This window comes from Protopterus annectens, chromosome 14.part0 (assembly GCF_019279795.1).
Source record: "Protopterus annectens isolate FY-2018-M chromosome 14.part0, PAN1.0, whole genome shotgun sequence".
Taxonomy (NCBI): Eukaryota; Metazoa; Chordata; order Ceratodontiformes; family Protopteridae; genus Protopterus; species Protopterus annectens.
In genome coordinates this window covers 813,807,555-813,820,323 of record NC_056748.1, presented here as the reverse complement: position 1 = coordinate 813,820,323, position 12,769 = coordinate 813,807,555, and the positions used below count along the sequence as shown (strand labels likewise).

Below are 12,769 nucleotides of genomic sequence, written 5' to 3'. Positions count from 1 at the left end.
TGGAGGTAAGGAGTCAGGGATAAGACTAGACTCTTAAAACAAATCTACAATATCTAACAAAGGTGGGATGGCTAGTGGCCTGTGTTGAGGTAGTAAAAGGAAGTCCCTGAGCCTCTTTTTAGATTCTGAAAAATCTTGGCTCTCCCAGTGGAAATGCTCCCTCATGGCATGCAAGGTTTCCCCCAAAAGAATAGTCCTCTGGAGGAGAAGCTGAAGATATAGATTCTTCAGCATCAGAATCCTTATTGGGGGGGGGGGTATTTCTCATCAGAAGAGGAATCTGAAGAAATAGAAACCTGACCTGAAGAATCATAATCAGTCTCTTGCCTAGGCCTCTTATCAGGAGGGGGATGGGAACCCCTGATCAAGGTAATTAAGTCTTCAGCCATTTTGAGCATCTGTTTTTTGGGCATAGAGGCCTGTCCACGTGGCTCTTGAGTTTGTTTCTTTGCTTTAGAAGGTGCTTTAGTCTTTGCCTTTGAAGCAGAGGTTGGCTTAATGTAAAGAGGTTTATGTCTGAATACACCCTCAGAAGCCGGTGCCTGCGTACTGGTTCTGGACCCATCTGAAGTAAAAGTATCAGAGGCTCCAATACCTTGAGTTTCCAGTGACATGGCAGACTCCACGTGGGAGTCGGTAGCAGGCTGCGACTCTAATGTAGCGGGCGTCAGGGGCTGCGAAAGCACCTCACTGAGAACTGGTGACTGGCTTTGGAGAAGCTTCGCCAGTTTTGGGCCTTGGTTGGCTCTCTCTCTGTGTTTTTTTGTGAACTCCGGTAGTCGGATGGCTATCAGACGACATTTCTGGACAATTAAACCGGCATCCAAAATAGTTTAAAGCAAAATCATACCGACGCTTAATAGTGCATTGGTTAAATTTAGCACAAAACAGACAACCAGCAACGTTGTGATCAGGGCCTAGGCAAGGAGTACAGTAAGAATGAAAGTCCTTAGGAGGTATTTGCTTTCCACAAGAAATACAATTAATGTTTTCTGACATCGGTCTGGAGGAAGAAAAAAAGTTTCCCCAATGGGGTACTTTGCTTTATTGAAGACTTCGGATCTGAAACTAAACACAAAAATCTCAGGAGTCTGCCGACCAGCACTTGCTAACTGCTTGGGGCACTGCGCGGCAAGAAAAACTAAAGAAAATGGCGTCAGCCACATCTTTTATACCCCTGACGACCTGACATCAGGGAAGGGGCGACGCAGGACCCAGGACTTTGGAATTCAGGCCGACTGAGGGCAACCTGCCAGCAGGATTACCCAAATGTAATGACTGCAACAGTGAAACACTAAGAACATCCTGGTTGACTTCGAGGCGGTGAGGTCACAGACGAGGGGAAAGGTGGTTCACACAGCCTACCTTGCCCTCACCAAGGCTTTCGACACCATTCCCCACTCTGGTATTACAGCAAAACTCACCAGCCTGAGCATAAACCCCTATGTCACAGGATGGGTTGCCAACTGGCTTAGACAGAACTCGCATAGTAAAAATAGCAGGCTCCAGGTCCGACTCTAAACCACTCACAAGTGATGTCCCACAAGGCTTGGTCCTGGGACACCTACTGTTCGGCATATACTTCTCAGAAATACAGGCAAACAGGAGAACTATGGCTAACCCAAGTTCGCCGATGACTGCACACTGGGAGCCATAATTGATTCTCCGGCTGACACAGACATCCTCCAAAAGGACCTTACTGAGACAGACACCTGGTGTCAAAGTCATGGCCTCAAGCTAAATGCCAAAAAATGCATAGTCATCCAGTTTGGGAAAAACAGGACATGCACAAATTACCACATAGGTGGCAGTCCCCTTAATACAGAAGAGGTAATAAGAGATCTGGGGACCCAGGTCAAAGTTCTTTCCTTTGCCAAAGTAGTTAGGAAATCCTTCTATGTGGCCCATCTACTTAAAGGGTTTGCATCTAGAAATGAAGAGGTTATAGTGTCCCTCATTAGACCCATCAGAGTACAATGCCCCATTTGGAATGTACCTCACAAGACACTTCCAACAGCTGGAAAGACCACAAAAGAACCTCACCAGGAGGATTACTGGCCTCAAACATATGTCCTATGCAGCCCGACTGAAAAAACTTCAGCTGTACTCAGTGGCATATCGCTTACTCAGAGGTGATCTACGCCTGACTTACAAAAGCCATGTCCAACTCAGAACTGGACATGCTCCACCTAAAGAAATCCAATTCACTGCGAGCCACGAGCACTAGTGAGCTAAACCTCGCCACAACAATAAATAGAAGATGCTGGAGGGATAGATTCCCGTCAAGACTCCCCGGGTTTTGGAACAAAATTCCAAATTACATCAGGCAGAGCCCCTCACTAACACTAGAGAAACCTTCATGAGTGGATGGGTAACAGAAAATACACCCCTGGGATCACTTCATTGGCTCTGCTTGACAGAGGATCAGTTAAATTAATCAATAGGGCAGCAAAAGCTGACAAACTCTGGCTAGGTTTATAAATGCCCTCGGGCAGATAGCGTAGTACCTACCTATGAACCTATTCTAAATTGGTTGTCTCATCATGAAATAAGGCATTTTTTTGGCTCCAAAGTACTCAGACATTTATCCTCAAGGACCACCCAAGATTACACTAGCTGGGGTCTCTGTCCCATCAGCTGAGGAACAGGAAATAATAAATCACCATAACTCAGACTGTCCGTTATCCTCAAATCAACTTTCCATCCACAGTTTCTCCTTACTTTATGGATCCTTGTATGACTTGAGGGATATTCATACTTAGACTCTGTTATCCACCCTGTGTGTACTCTACCCAGATTTTACTATTGGTTGATTTTCCTTTTACATTTTGATTACCTAAACAGACAGCAAACATTAAATCGGAGGTATCTCAGGAGAAGACAGGGAATTATGGGCAAGGGGAAGAGCTTGAGCTATTGAGTCTAAAGTCCATCAACTGGCAAGGTTGGGGGGGGGGGACCCAAAATCGAGGAACGCAACAGCTGCAGTGTTACGGCAAGTACATAATCTGCTGCAATCCACTTGGATCCAAATGTTTGGCATCAATAGCTGTCAGCACAGCATATTCTAACAGACAGAATTTCTCTGAAAAACTTGTACTAGCAGCAGATTCCTTGGCTTTGGACCTCCTTCAGGTTTTTCCCCTCAGCCCTACCACTTCCATGAAGAGCATAGTAGATTCTGATTGGGAGCAAAATGAGGGCTTTTGTAAAGGCTCAAATGAACATTTGTCATGCTAATCCGTATCTGCTCCCAAGGAGGACAGAGTTTGCCTACAAACTCCTGTTGGAACAGTTTCTTCTTGTGTACACATCCTGGTACCAGTACTTTTGTAGCAGAACACAGTTCCGGAGCATCCCTTGCGGCCAACTGGATATTAAGTCCGTACCTACGCATTGGAAATCCAACACCGTGATGGCGAAACAAGTGTGTCAAAGGTGACATGCCATGATATTGAGTGACAGCAGCATTCACCACAGTGGCATAGCTAGTGGGGGGGGGGGGGGGCAAGGGCCAGGTGGCACTAAGCTATTTTTCTTCTTCTGAGAAGCTGTATTTTTTTTTTTGGCCTGGCAGTCGCATGGTGGCTTTCAGTTTGGCTAAGCTGCACACCATGACACACGCAGCAGCAACAGGAAGCCCTTTAACAGTCACACAATTAGATGTGAAATAGCAGCGGGAACCCTAGGACGAGAAAGCAAATAAAGGAGAGAGATACTAAAGTAATTGATTTTAACAACCGAGTGCATAGACAGATGCATATTTTACTAAAGAAATCACTTGGGGGGAAATATTTCATTCTGGTGCTTGTACACATACTAGGAATGTTAATGAAGGGGTTGCTTGGGCAGAGGTTTCATTTTGGTACTTATGCTTACTGTACCTGGACATTTCACTGAAGGGATCTCTGGGAAAGGTTTCATTTTGGTGCTTGTGTGTACCTGGGCATAGTAATGAAGATGCTGCATGGGGAAAATTTTTTTTTTTATCAGGGAAGTGCTTACATGGTCAGACTGAAGTGACCACTGGGCAAAATAATTTAGTGTCATTTTAGTGCTTGTGCATACAGAAAAAAAAACTGATGAAGGGATTACTGGGGAAAATTAGTGTGCAAGGGAAATGCTTTTGCATAAAGTCTGTGGATTGCAACTCTAGTATCAAAGGTGAGGCATCTCAATGGATGCAAGTACCATCCTTTTCACTTTTTGTACGACTATGACGTAGATTAGGTTTTATTTTATTGGGGGGGGGGGGGTGACTACCTACACCAGCATTACCAAAGAAATGGAACAAAAATAAAAATGTATGGCCCTGCATCTATGAAAACTGAACTGAGGAACAAAAAAAAAAAGTCTATGTTAATGAAATAAAATGCAACATGTTCCATATTTTTTTTCAATTCAAATTTATTAAAAAGTAGGGTAAATTTTTGGTGCACTATTTGAGCCCATTTATCAGTGCGCATATTTTCTCTATTGTAAGTCACTGATTTTTCTTTACTTTCATAATACATAGCAGCAAACGATTGGACTGTATTTTTTACTAAATTAATATGTAAAGAATTTTTTTTTATTCGAGGAGGGGTTGACACCAGCAGAGTCCCAAAATGCATTTTCAAATGCTGAGCCCAGAAGGTCCGCCATCACTCCACTAGCCTCCAGTTTCCTTGAAGCCAGCTATGTCTTACTGACGTCTACAGTGTTGGTGTTTGGCACAGTTCTCATCAGGGACCTCACTGTATGATACATTGGTTCCAAACTTGGTGCTTGAGTCAAATGGCCTACCGATGCGAGGGGATCATGCTGAGTTGGGTATATAACTTCAGGAAAAAAAAAAAAAAAAAAAAGAAAAAAAGAGTCAATGTTGACTAAAACACAGACTACACCCTTTAAACACTGCACAAGTTCTGTAGTACAAAGTCAGTCCACCACTCTGTTACTGAAACTCAGTGTTAACATGGGTTCTGCAGAAGGTGCATCTCTAGCTCTGTACACATGCAAAGGACTAGGTATTACATCAACATTTTAACATTTCCGTTCTGTACATTCAGCAGCAAGACTTCCCTTTTCAGTAAGTTGACATAGATCTTATACAACCTGCTGTTTTGGTGGTAGTAAGCTGGGTGTGAGGCAAGTTGCAATTTGCTCAACACCTTTCTCACGATTCCCTCCTTTAGGAGATTATCCCTTCAGACAAGTTTCCTCTTCTACTGCCTCAAGCCTTTCGGAGGTCTCTGTATCTCAAGGATGCAGACAGTCACATTACCATCCATCACCTTCAGGAAATTAAGGATGTTCTTCGTGTTTCACTGTTGCATTCATCACACTTGGGTTATCTGCCTGCAGGTAGCCCTCAGTCAGCCAGACCACCACAGGCTTGGGATTTTTGCGTCGGATGCAGTCGCCTCTTCCATGACGTCAGGGGTATAAAACATGCACCAGATGCCATTACAACAGCTTTCCTTGCCACACGGGAGCCCAAAGCAGAAGCAGTTCACAAGTGCTAGTCTGCCGCTACATGAAATTTTCATTTTTCAAGTTTCAAGCCTGAAGTTTTCTGAAGCTAAGTACCCCGTTGGGGATACTTTCTTGCTCTAACCGGTCAGAAAAAAAGTTAATTGTGTTGCCTGTGGAAAGCAAATACCTCACAGAGATTTTCATTCTTACTGAGTCACCTGTGTAGGCCCAAATCACGACGTTCCCTGCTCTCGGTTTTGTGCCTTGTTAAACACCCAAAACTATTAATTGGGCTATCTTTGTCGCTAAATTCTTTCACTCCTCGTATTCCAAAATGGCTTAGATAAGCCATCAGACTACCGATCTTCCGAAAAAATTTAAGGATAAAGAGAGACCGCATTGGTCCAAAACAGCCAATGCTTCCATTAAGCTAGTCGCCAGTCTGCCAGTACACAGCGAAGCACTTCCGCAGTGCCCGACACCCGCTTCTACAGATTCACAGGCCTCTACAGAGAGCCATTCGAAGTCCAGTATGCCGCGAGATGCTTAGACTATGGAACCTGCGGATATCTACCTTGAATGGGTCCGAATCAGCTGTGCACGCACCAGCTTCTGAGGGTGTATTCAGACCTTCCGTTGTTAGTATTAAAACGAAGTTTCTGACTAAAACTACAGAATTTCTCAGGCCCAGAGTTTGCACTACACCTAGGAAACAGTAGACCAAAGTGCATTCTCAAGCTCCCATGCCACAGATAAGACCATATTACTTTAATTAGGGTAAGCCAGCCTTCCCCCTCTAAAAGAGAAAATTGATTTTTCTACAGACCATGAGTCAGATGACTCTGACCCCTCTGATTACCAGGACATACCCTCATCTACCCATGAGGATTCAGATGCAGAGGATTCCCTTCCCTCTGCCTCCCCCCCAGAGGAATTTCCTTTTGGTGAAACCTTGCATACCCTAAGAGAGCATTTCCACTGGGAATGCCAGGACTACCTACAGTCCAAAGAGACTCTGGGAATTTTTAGACTTGCTTCAGCACAGGCCTCTAGCAATACCCCCGGTCCTGGATATTTTAGAGGTCTTAATGGAGTCCAGTCTTACCCCTGATACTTTACCACCAGCTCCTAGAAAGCCGGACAGGTACTAGAGTATCTGACTCAAGTTTCTCATCCCACTGTGGATCCAGACACCATTTCCCAGGGACCTAAAGGTATTAAGGCTTGTTGTCTTTCGGCTTATCCCATTTAGGGGTCACCACAGTGGAACTCCGGTCTGCCAATGTTTGGTAGTGGAATTTTACGTGCCAAGTTACCAGCCCTGACGCACAACCATTCACGCATGCCTCCACACAGAAGACGATCTAGCTGAGAATCAAACGCGACAATGTCTTTGTGTAAGGCGACAATGCTACCACAGCACCACTACTGCGGATACAGTAAAAAAAACCCTACCCCTTTGGACAGGGATTCTAGGGCTTTAGACAGATGGGGTAAAGTTATATAACTCTGCAACAACTCTTGCCATCAGGGCTTTAAATTGCCAGTTTCATATGTTGGTGCTAGCAGCTTATTATGGAACTAACAAAACATGTTAATTCCTGATTGTGCAGAAAATAAAGATTTACAAGAGTTAATGCATTCTGCAAACCAAGTTGGTAAACATACTTTGCAGTGTGGTTTTGATGCCTTAGAAGCATCTTGCAGGGCTGCAGTCACTGGGTCTGTTCTGCAACGACATGCTTGGTTGAAGTAACAAATCTTGCCAGACAATGTCAAAGCAAAATTACTAGATGCACTCCATTAAACCAAGAATGTTTGTTTGGCACAAAAGCAGAAGTTCTTAAAAAGATGGAGGAAAAAGCTAAATCTATGCAAGCTGTTAAAAGATTTTACAGGTACAGCCACCTAGATTCAGTAGGCATTGGCCTTCAAAAAGTTTGGTCCTTTCCAGTCCCTCCCAGACCTTCTCAGTCCAAACCCAGAGGCAACAGACCTCAAAGACTACAGTCTCAGGGTATGCACAGATCTAAACAATGGAGTGCTCCCACCTAAAAAACAGGAAGTGGTAAGCCACCCCCTTATGGAAAAAGTTCATAATGACTTGTCCTTCATCCTTCCCAGCCATGCCCAAGTACTTGCACACCTAGGAGGAAAAAAATCGCCCTGCATGCAAAAAAACTGAGTATATTACCCAGGACCAATGGGCCTTAAAACTTTGTATCCCAGGGATACAGATTCTAGTTCCACTCACTGCCAACCCCAAGTGGATTGCCAGACCTTCCTCAGTCAGTGGGCAGAGGCTCAAAAGCAAGTACTTTCCCCTTTGCTCTAAGGGAACAAGTTGAACAGCCCCAATACTGAGAAGAGACAGGGTTTCTACTATAGACTGTTCCTGGTACCCAGAAAAAAAAAAAAAAAAAAAAAGAGAGAGAGAACTCCTGGCTCCCTATCCTGGATGTCAATTCTCAACACCTTCCTGGTGGTACCAAAATTTAAAATGCTTCCACTCCAGCAGCTGTTTCCTATGCTAGCCAAGGACTCCTGGCTGGTCACCCTAGACTTAAATCTCATCTGCACATTCCCATAAGGGAATCTTGCAGGAAATATGCAAGTTTCAGGGCAAGCTCTATGCACTTCCCTATGGCTTATCTACTGCGCCCAGGGTATTCACAAAGTGCCTGGCTCCAGCCATTGCATAATGCATGCAGAGAAATATTCAAATTTACCTATACTTTGGACGATTGACTGATTCAGGTGGACAGCCAGGAATTCCATTTCAGCACCTGACATTTGTAAAGAGACTTGCTTCTCTGGGGTATACCATCAACAAAAAGAAATCACAGCTGGTACCCTGCCAAAATATTGTATTCCTGGGAGCAAGCTTGAACACAACTTCCCAGGTGGCATTCCGCACTCCAGAAAAGCAGATTTGACAAAATACTTCAAACTACTGGCCACTCAAACCCAGCTATCTGCAAGAAAAACAGTGCATGGCCTCATGCAGTCTCCTACTTCCATACACAAGACTGCATATGAGGAAACTTCAATGGTATTAAAAAAAGTCTCTTGTGTTAACATTCTCAGGCTCTGGAAACGGTGGTTCCCATCATTCCTTGCCTAAGGCCAGAGTTTCTTTGGTGGGCAGAGGCTTGCAACCACAGCAAGGGACTCCCTTTCACTCAACCCCCCTGCCACCCAAACCCTGACAACAGACACAGACTATGCATGGGGGGCTTACATGGCTGGCAAATGGAGCACAGGACAAATTCACCTGCATATCAAAAAGAAATGTTAGCTCTACAGAATGCACCAACAGCCTTCAAATACCTTATCCTTCCACAACAACTCTTGATAAAGACAGACACCACAGTTATGTGGTGCATAAACAAGGGGGGGGGGGGGGGACTCATTCCTACCCACTCTGCACGTTAGCCATGGCTCTGTGGAACACAGCCTTGAGCAATTAAGTGCACCTGCAAGCTCAATTCCTGCCAGGCAAACAAAATTCACTGGGAGACCACTCAAGCAGAAATTTTATTGACCCACACTAGTGGAAACTGGAACCCAACTTATTCAAAAATTCTAATCTACACTTGGGGAACACCAGAGGTGGACCTCCGCTTCCTCCCAAAACATCAATTGAGCAAATTCTGCACCAGAACTCCCCACAGCCAAGCATGGAAAGTGGATGCCCTATCCTTTACACAGGAAAACCTCTCAATCTATGCCTTTTCCCCCTCCTCCCAAAAGTACTATTCAAGATCAATCAGGACAGGCCAAGGACAATCCTTATAGCACCAGACTGGTCATGCCAGCACTGGTACCCACTCAGATGCAGACTGACAGCAGTGCCACCTACATCAGACCCCCTCTCTGCTATACCAGCAGGAGGGACAGATTTTGCTTACTCAGCTGCATACCCTGAACCTGGCTTATTCCCTGAATAAATCACCAGCAACCCTCACACAGCTGCTGGATGTCATCCTTGAGTCCAGGAGGCCTAGTACTAGGAAATCCTATTCAGAAAAGTGGGAGAGACTGTTCTTGGAGCCAGTCTCAGGGAAGGGACACAGCCGTGCCTACCTTACCTGAAATCCTAGGATTATCTAGCAGTGCTGCTCCACAAAGGCCTATCCTTCTCCTAGATCAAGATTCATGCCTCTGCAATAAAATACTGAGCCACCCCTCTTCTCTCACTCTCTGATCAAAGAGTTGCTGAAAGGAGCCAACAATTTGAGACCCCCAAGGAAAGCTCCCACTCCTGCCTGGGACCTCAACTTTGTACTAGAGAAGCTCACACTTCCCCCTTTTGAGCCTGCTGCTACAGCAGTGTTAAATTCCTCTTGGAAAACAGCCTTACTTCTAGCCATCACTTCAGCAAGTATAATAAGTTAAAGGCTTTTATGGCAGTGGAACCCTTCATTATCTTCCATGTGGACAGGGTTCCCCCAAGGACTAAACCATAATAATTTATGCCCAAGGTAGTATCCAGTGAAGCTTTAAACCAATCCATCCATTTACCAACCTTTCCTCATAATAAAGGGGAAAAGATACTGCACTCCTTGGACACGCACAGATCGCTCAGGTTCCACCTTGACAGGACTAAACCTTTCAGAAAATCTGACCAGCTGCTAGTCAGTTTTGCTACAGGGGCAGAGGGCAAGGCCATTTCAAAGCAAACCATTTCCAAACTGATAGCACACTGCATCCATTTCTGCTACAAACACCATGGAAACCCTACTCCACAGGGGATCTGTCTTCTAGGGCTACCTCAACCTCTACAGAATTTCTCAGGGGAGTCCCTACCAGGGACATTCTGGAAGGTGCAACCTGGAGTTCTGTACTCACCTTCACCAAGCATTACCACTTGCCTAACTTTTCTAAATCAAAGGCTGGATTTGCCACAGCAGTCTTACAAAGCCTACTAGCCAGCCTAATACTTCTCTACTGTCTCCACCCTACCTCAGGTTTGGGAATCAACCCAAGTGTGATGACCGCAACAGTGAAACACGAAGAACTTGGTACAGTTGGGTCCACTTACCATAAATGTAGATGTTTGAGTGTATTCACTGTTGCAGTCCTGGTTACCCTCCCCCCAGCCCCCTGACTTCACTACACTTTCTACCTATCCTCTCTTCAGGCCATATCTTATGGCAATGGTATTTACGTCTTACTGGAGGTGTTCCACACCATGTAATTGCTTCCTATTTTGGGTGCTCCTGACGTCTTGGGCAAGAAAAATGGATGTAATGGCATCAGCTGCATGTTTTATACCCCCCGACGACCTGACATCATGGAAAAGGCAACAGAATCCAATGCAGAAATACCAAGACTCTGGTATTTGTGCCGACTGAAGGCTACCTGCAGGCAGATAACCCAAGTGAGGACTACAACAGTGAATATACCAACATCTACATTTATGTTGTGTACCCAACTGTACTTTGGCCTCTCTACCTCCTCAAGGATATTCACCAAATGCCACACTTTCATTGCTTTTTGCAGGCTTTGATGTATTCAGATTTTTCCCCATTTAGACAATTATGGTTAAAGCTCCTTTTCCCCCAACAGTCTTTTTGTGATCTTCACTTTACTACTTGCCTATTAAACAGTTTGGGGTTCACCATAAACCTCCAGAAGTCAATTCTGATACCTTCCCAGGATCACATTTTCCTCAGATACCGGTTTCATAAGATCCCCATGTTGGCATCTCTTCATAGCCCTGAAGTTTGCCACCTACTTCCAGTCCTTCCTTCCTCAGTCATCTGTCATGGCCAGAGAGTTTCTCAAGGTCCTGGGGTTCATGGCTTCATTTCCATGCTCTCTCTCACCAGGCTCCATATCAGGAAACTTCATTGGTAATACAAATCTGTGTTGCTTCAGTACTGCCACCCTCTGGAGTTCCTAGAACCCCCAAACCCCTCCCCAATCTCAAGCTTCAATGGTTGATTCACCTACTTTCAATCCAGGGTTTCTTTTTCAAGTTCCAGTCCCCACTAAAGAGCTTTTTACAGATTCCTTAGGGGGGTGAGGTGCCTCTGAAAAGGCAAGGTCTGTAGCCCCCCCAGAGGTCAGACCATATTAACAAAGATGATTATGTGCTCTACAAGCTTTTCATTCTGGCCCCCTCAAAGCTTTTACCGACAATACCACAGTGCTATATGCTGATGAGCAGTGAGGCATGAGGTCCCGCCTTCTTTGCAGCCTAGCTCTTCAGGTCTGGAATCTAAATATCCAGCGTTTAGGCAGTTTACCTTCCTTCAGTGCACAATTTAGGGCAGACTGAACAAGTCCAGAATAAAAGCTCACTAATGGACGCTTCCCCAGAGGTGTGTTCCTGGACACTGCCCATCAGTGGGGTATTCCTCAGGTAGATTTTTCCAACTACCCACTTAGACAACTTTATTCTGTTCGAGTACAAAGTCCTCTGGCTTATAAAGTGTACAACCTCCCTGTCTTTTCCTTGGAAGGGGATGCTTTCAAACAATTCCCCATCCCTTCCTCTATTATGGAGTTCTGCACAAGATTTGGCAGGACTCTCCAAAATATCTTGTTTGAGATATCTTTTGGACCAAAACAGCAGTGGTCCCCCTTCTCTCACTTAGCCAGGGACAATTAACACAAGTTACATAATGGGTAGATCTTCTCAAACAAAGCAAGGGAACTCTTACCCATCCTGACTTGTCCACTCTTCAACTGACATTGTGAATGACATGTTTTAATCACTTTTAGGCACGTCTTGCTTCAAGTTCTGTCAGAGGCCAGGAAACCTACCACCAAATCTCATCCCCAAATGGAAAACATTTTGTCTGATGTGTCTCTACCATCAGGATCCCCTGCCAGCAGGGATCCCTCTGGCTCTCCGACTTATCTGATCTGCTCCATGCTGGGTTGCTGTACTCTTCAGCTGAAGCTCACCTGTCAGAAGTTTACCTGCCTTTGAATCCGCCTCTGGCCTCTAGGTTAGAGATAAATTTTTTTAAAAGGTGGTTTTCATATCAGGCCTCTCATTAAGTAAGTCCCCTTCTTGGGACCTCAGTTTTGTCCTTTAGAAACTGGCCCAGTCTCTTCAGCCTGCTATTTCAGTAGAACACACACGCGTATGTTAGAGACAGGGTGTTCTTTTGATACATATAGTCTATTCATCTTTTTCTTTCTTCTCTCTGCACTCTACCAGTGAGAAAGTTCCACAGACCCTGGCTTTACGTATACAGCTCAGATATTATTTAGATAAAACTAAATTTCTCAAACCGGAGCAGCTTTACATTTCCTTTTATTCCAGGACCTTAACGTTTGCTCGTTTCCAAGTAAA

The 12,769-nt window shown here is 44.8% G+C and overlaps 1 protein-coding gene across 2 annotated transcripts in view; it reads right to left on the bottom strand.

Annotated features, from left to right (window-relative positions):
* ATP5MK (ATP synthase membrane subunit k) overlaps positions 1-12,769 on the bottom strand; it is a 124,265-nt gene that overhangs the window by 62,269 nt on the left and 49,227 nt on the right. Inside the window, exon 4 of one of the 2 annotated variants that reach the window (XM_044056563.1) lies at positions 4,416-4,820. The exons of the other annotated variant lie outside the window; for it this stretch is intronic. The gene's annotated coding sequence lies outside the window, so the exon portion shown is untranslated. Of the gene's footprint in view, positions 1-4,415; positions 4,821-12,769 lie in introns of those variants that run through there. 2 annotated transcript variants of the gene reach the window in all.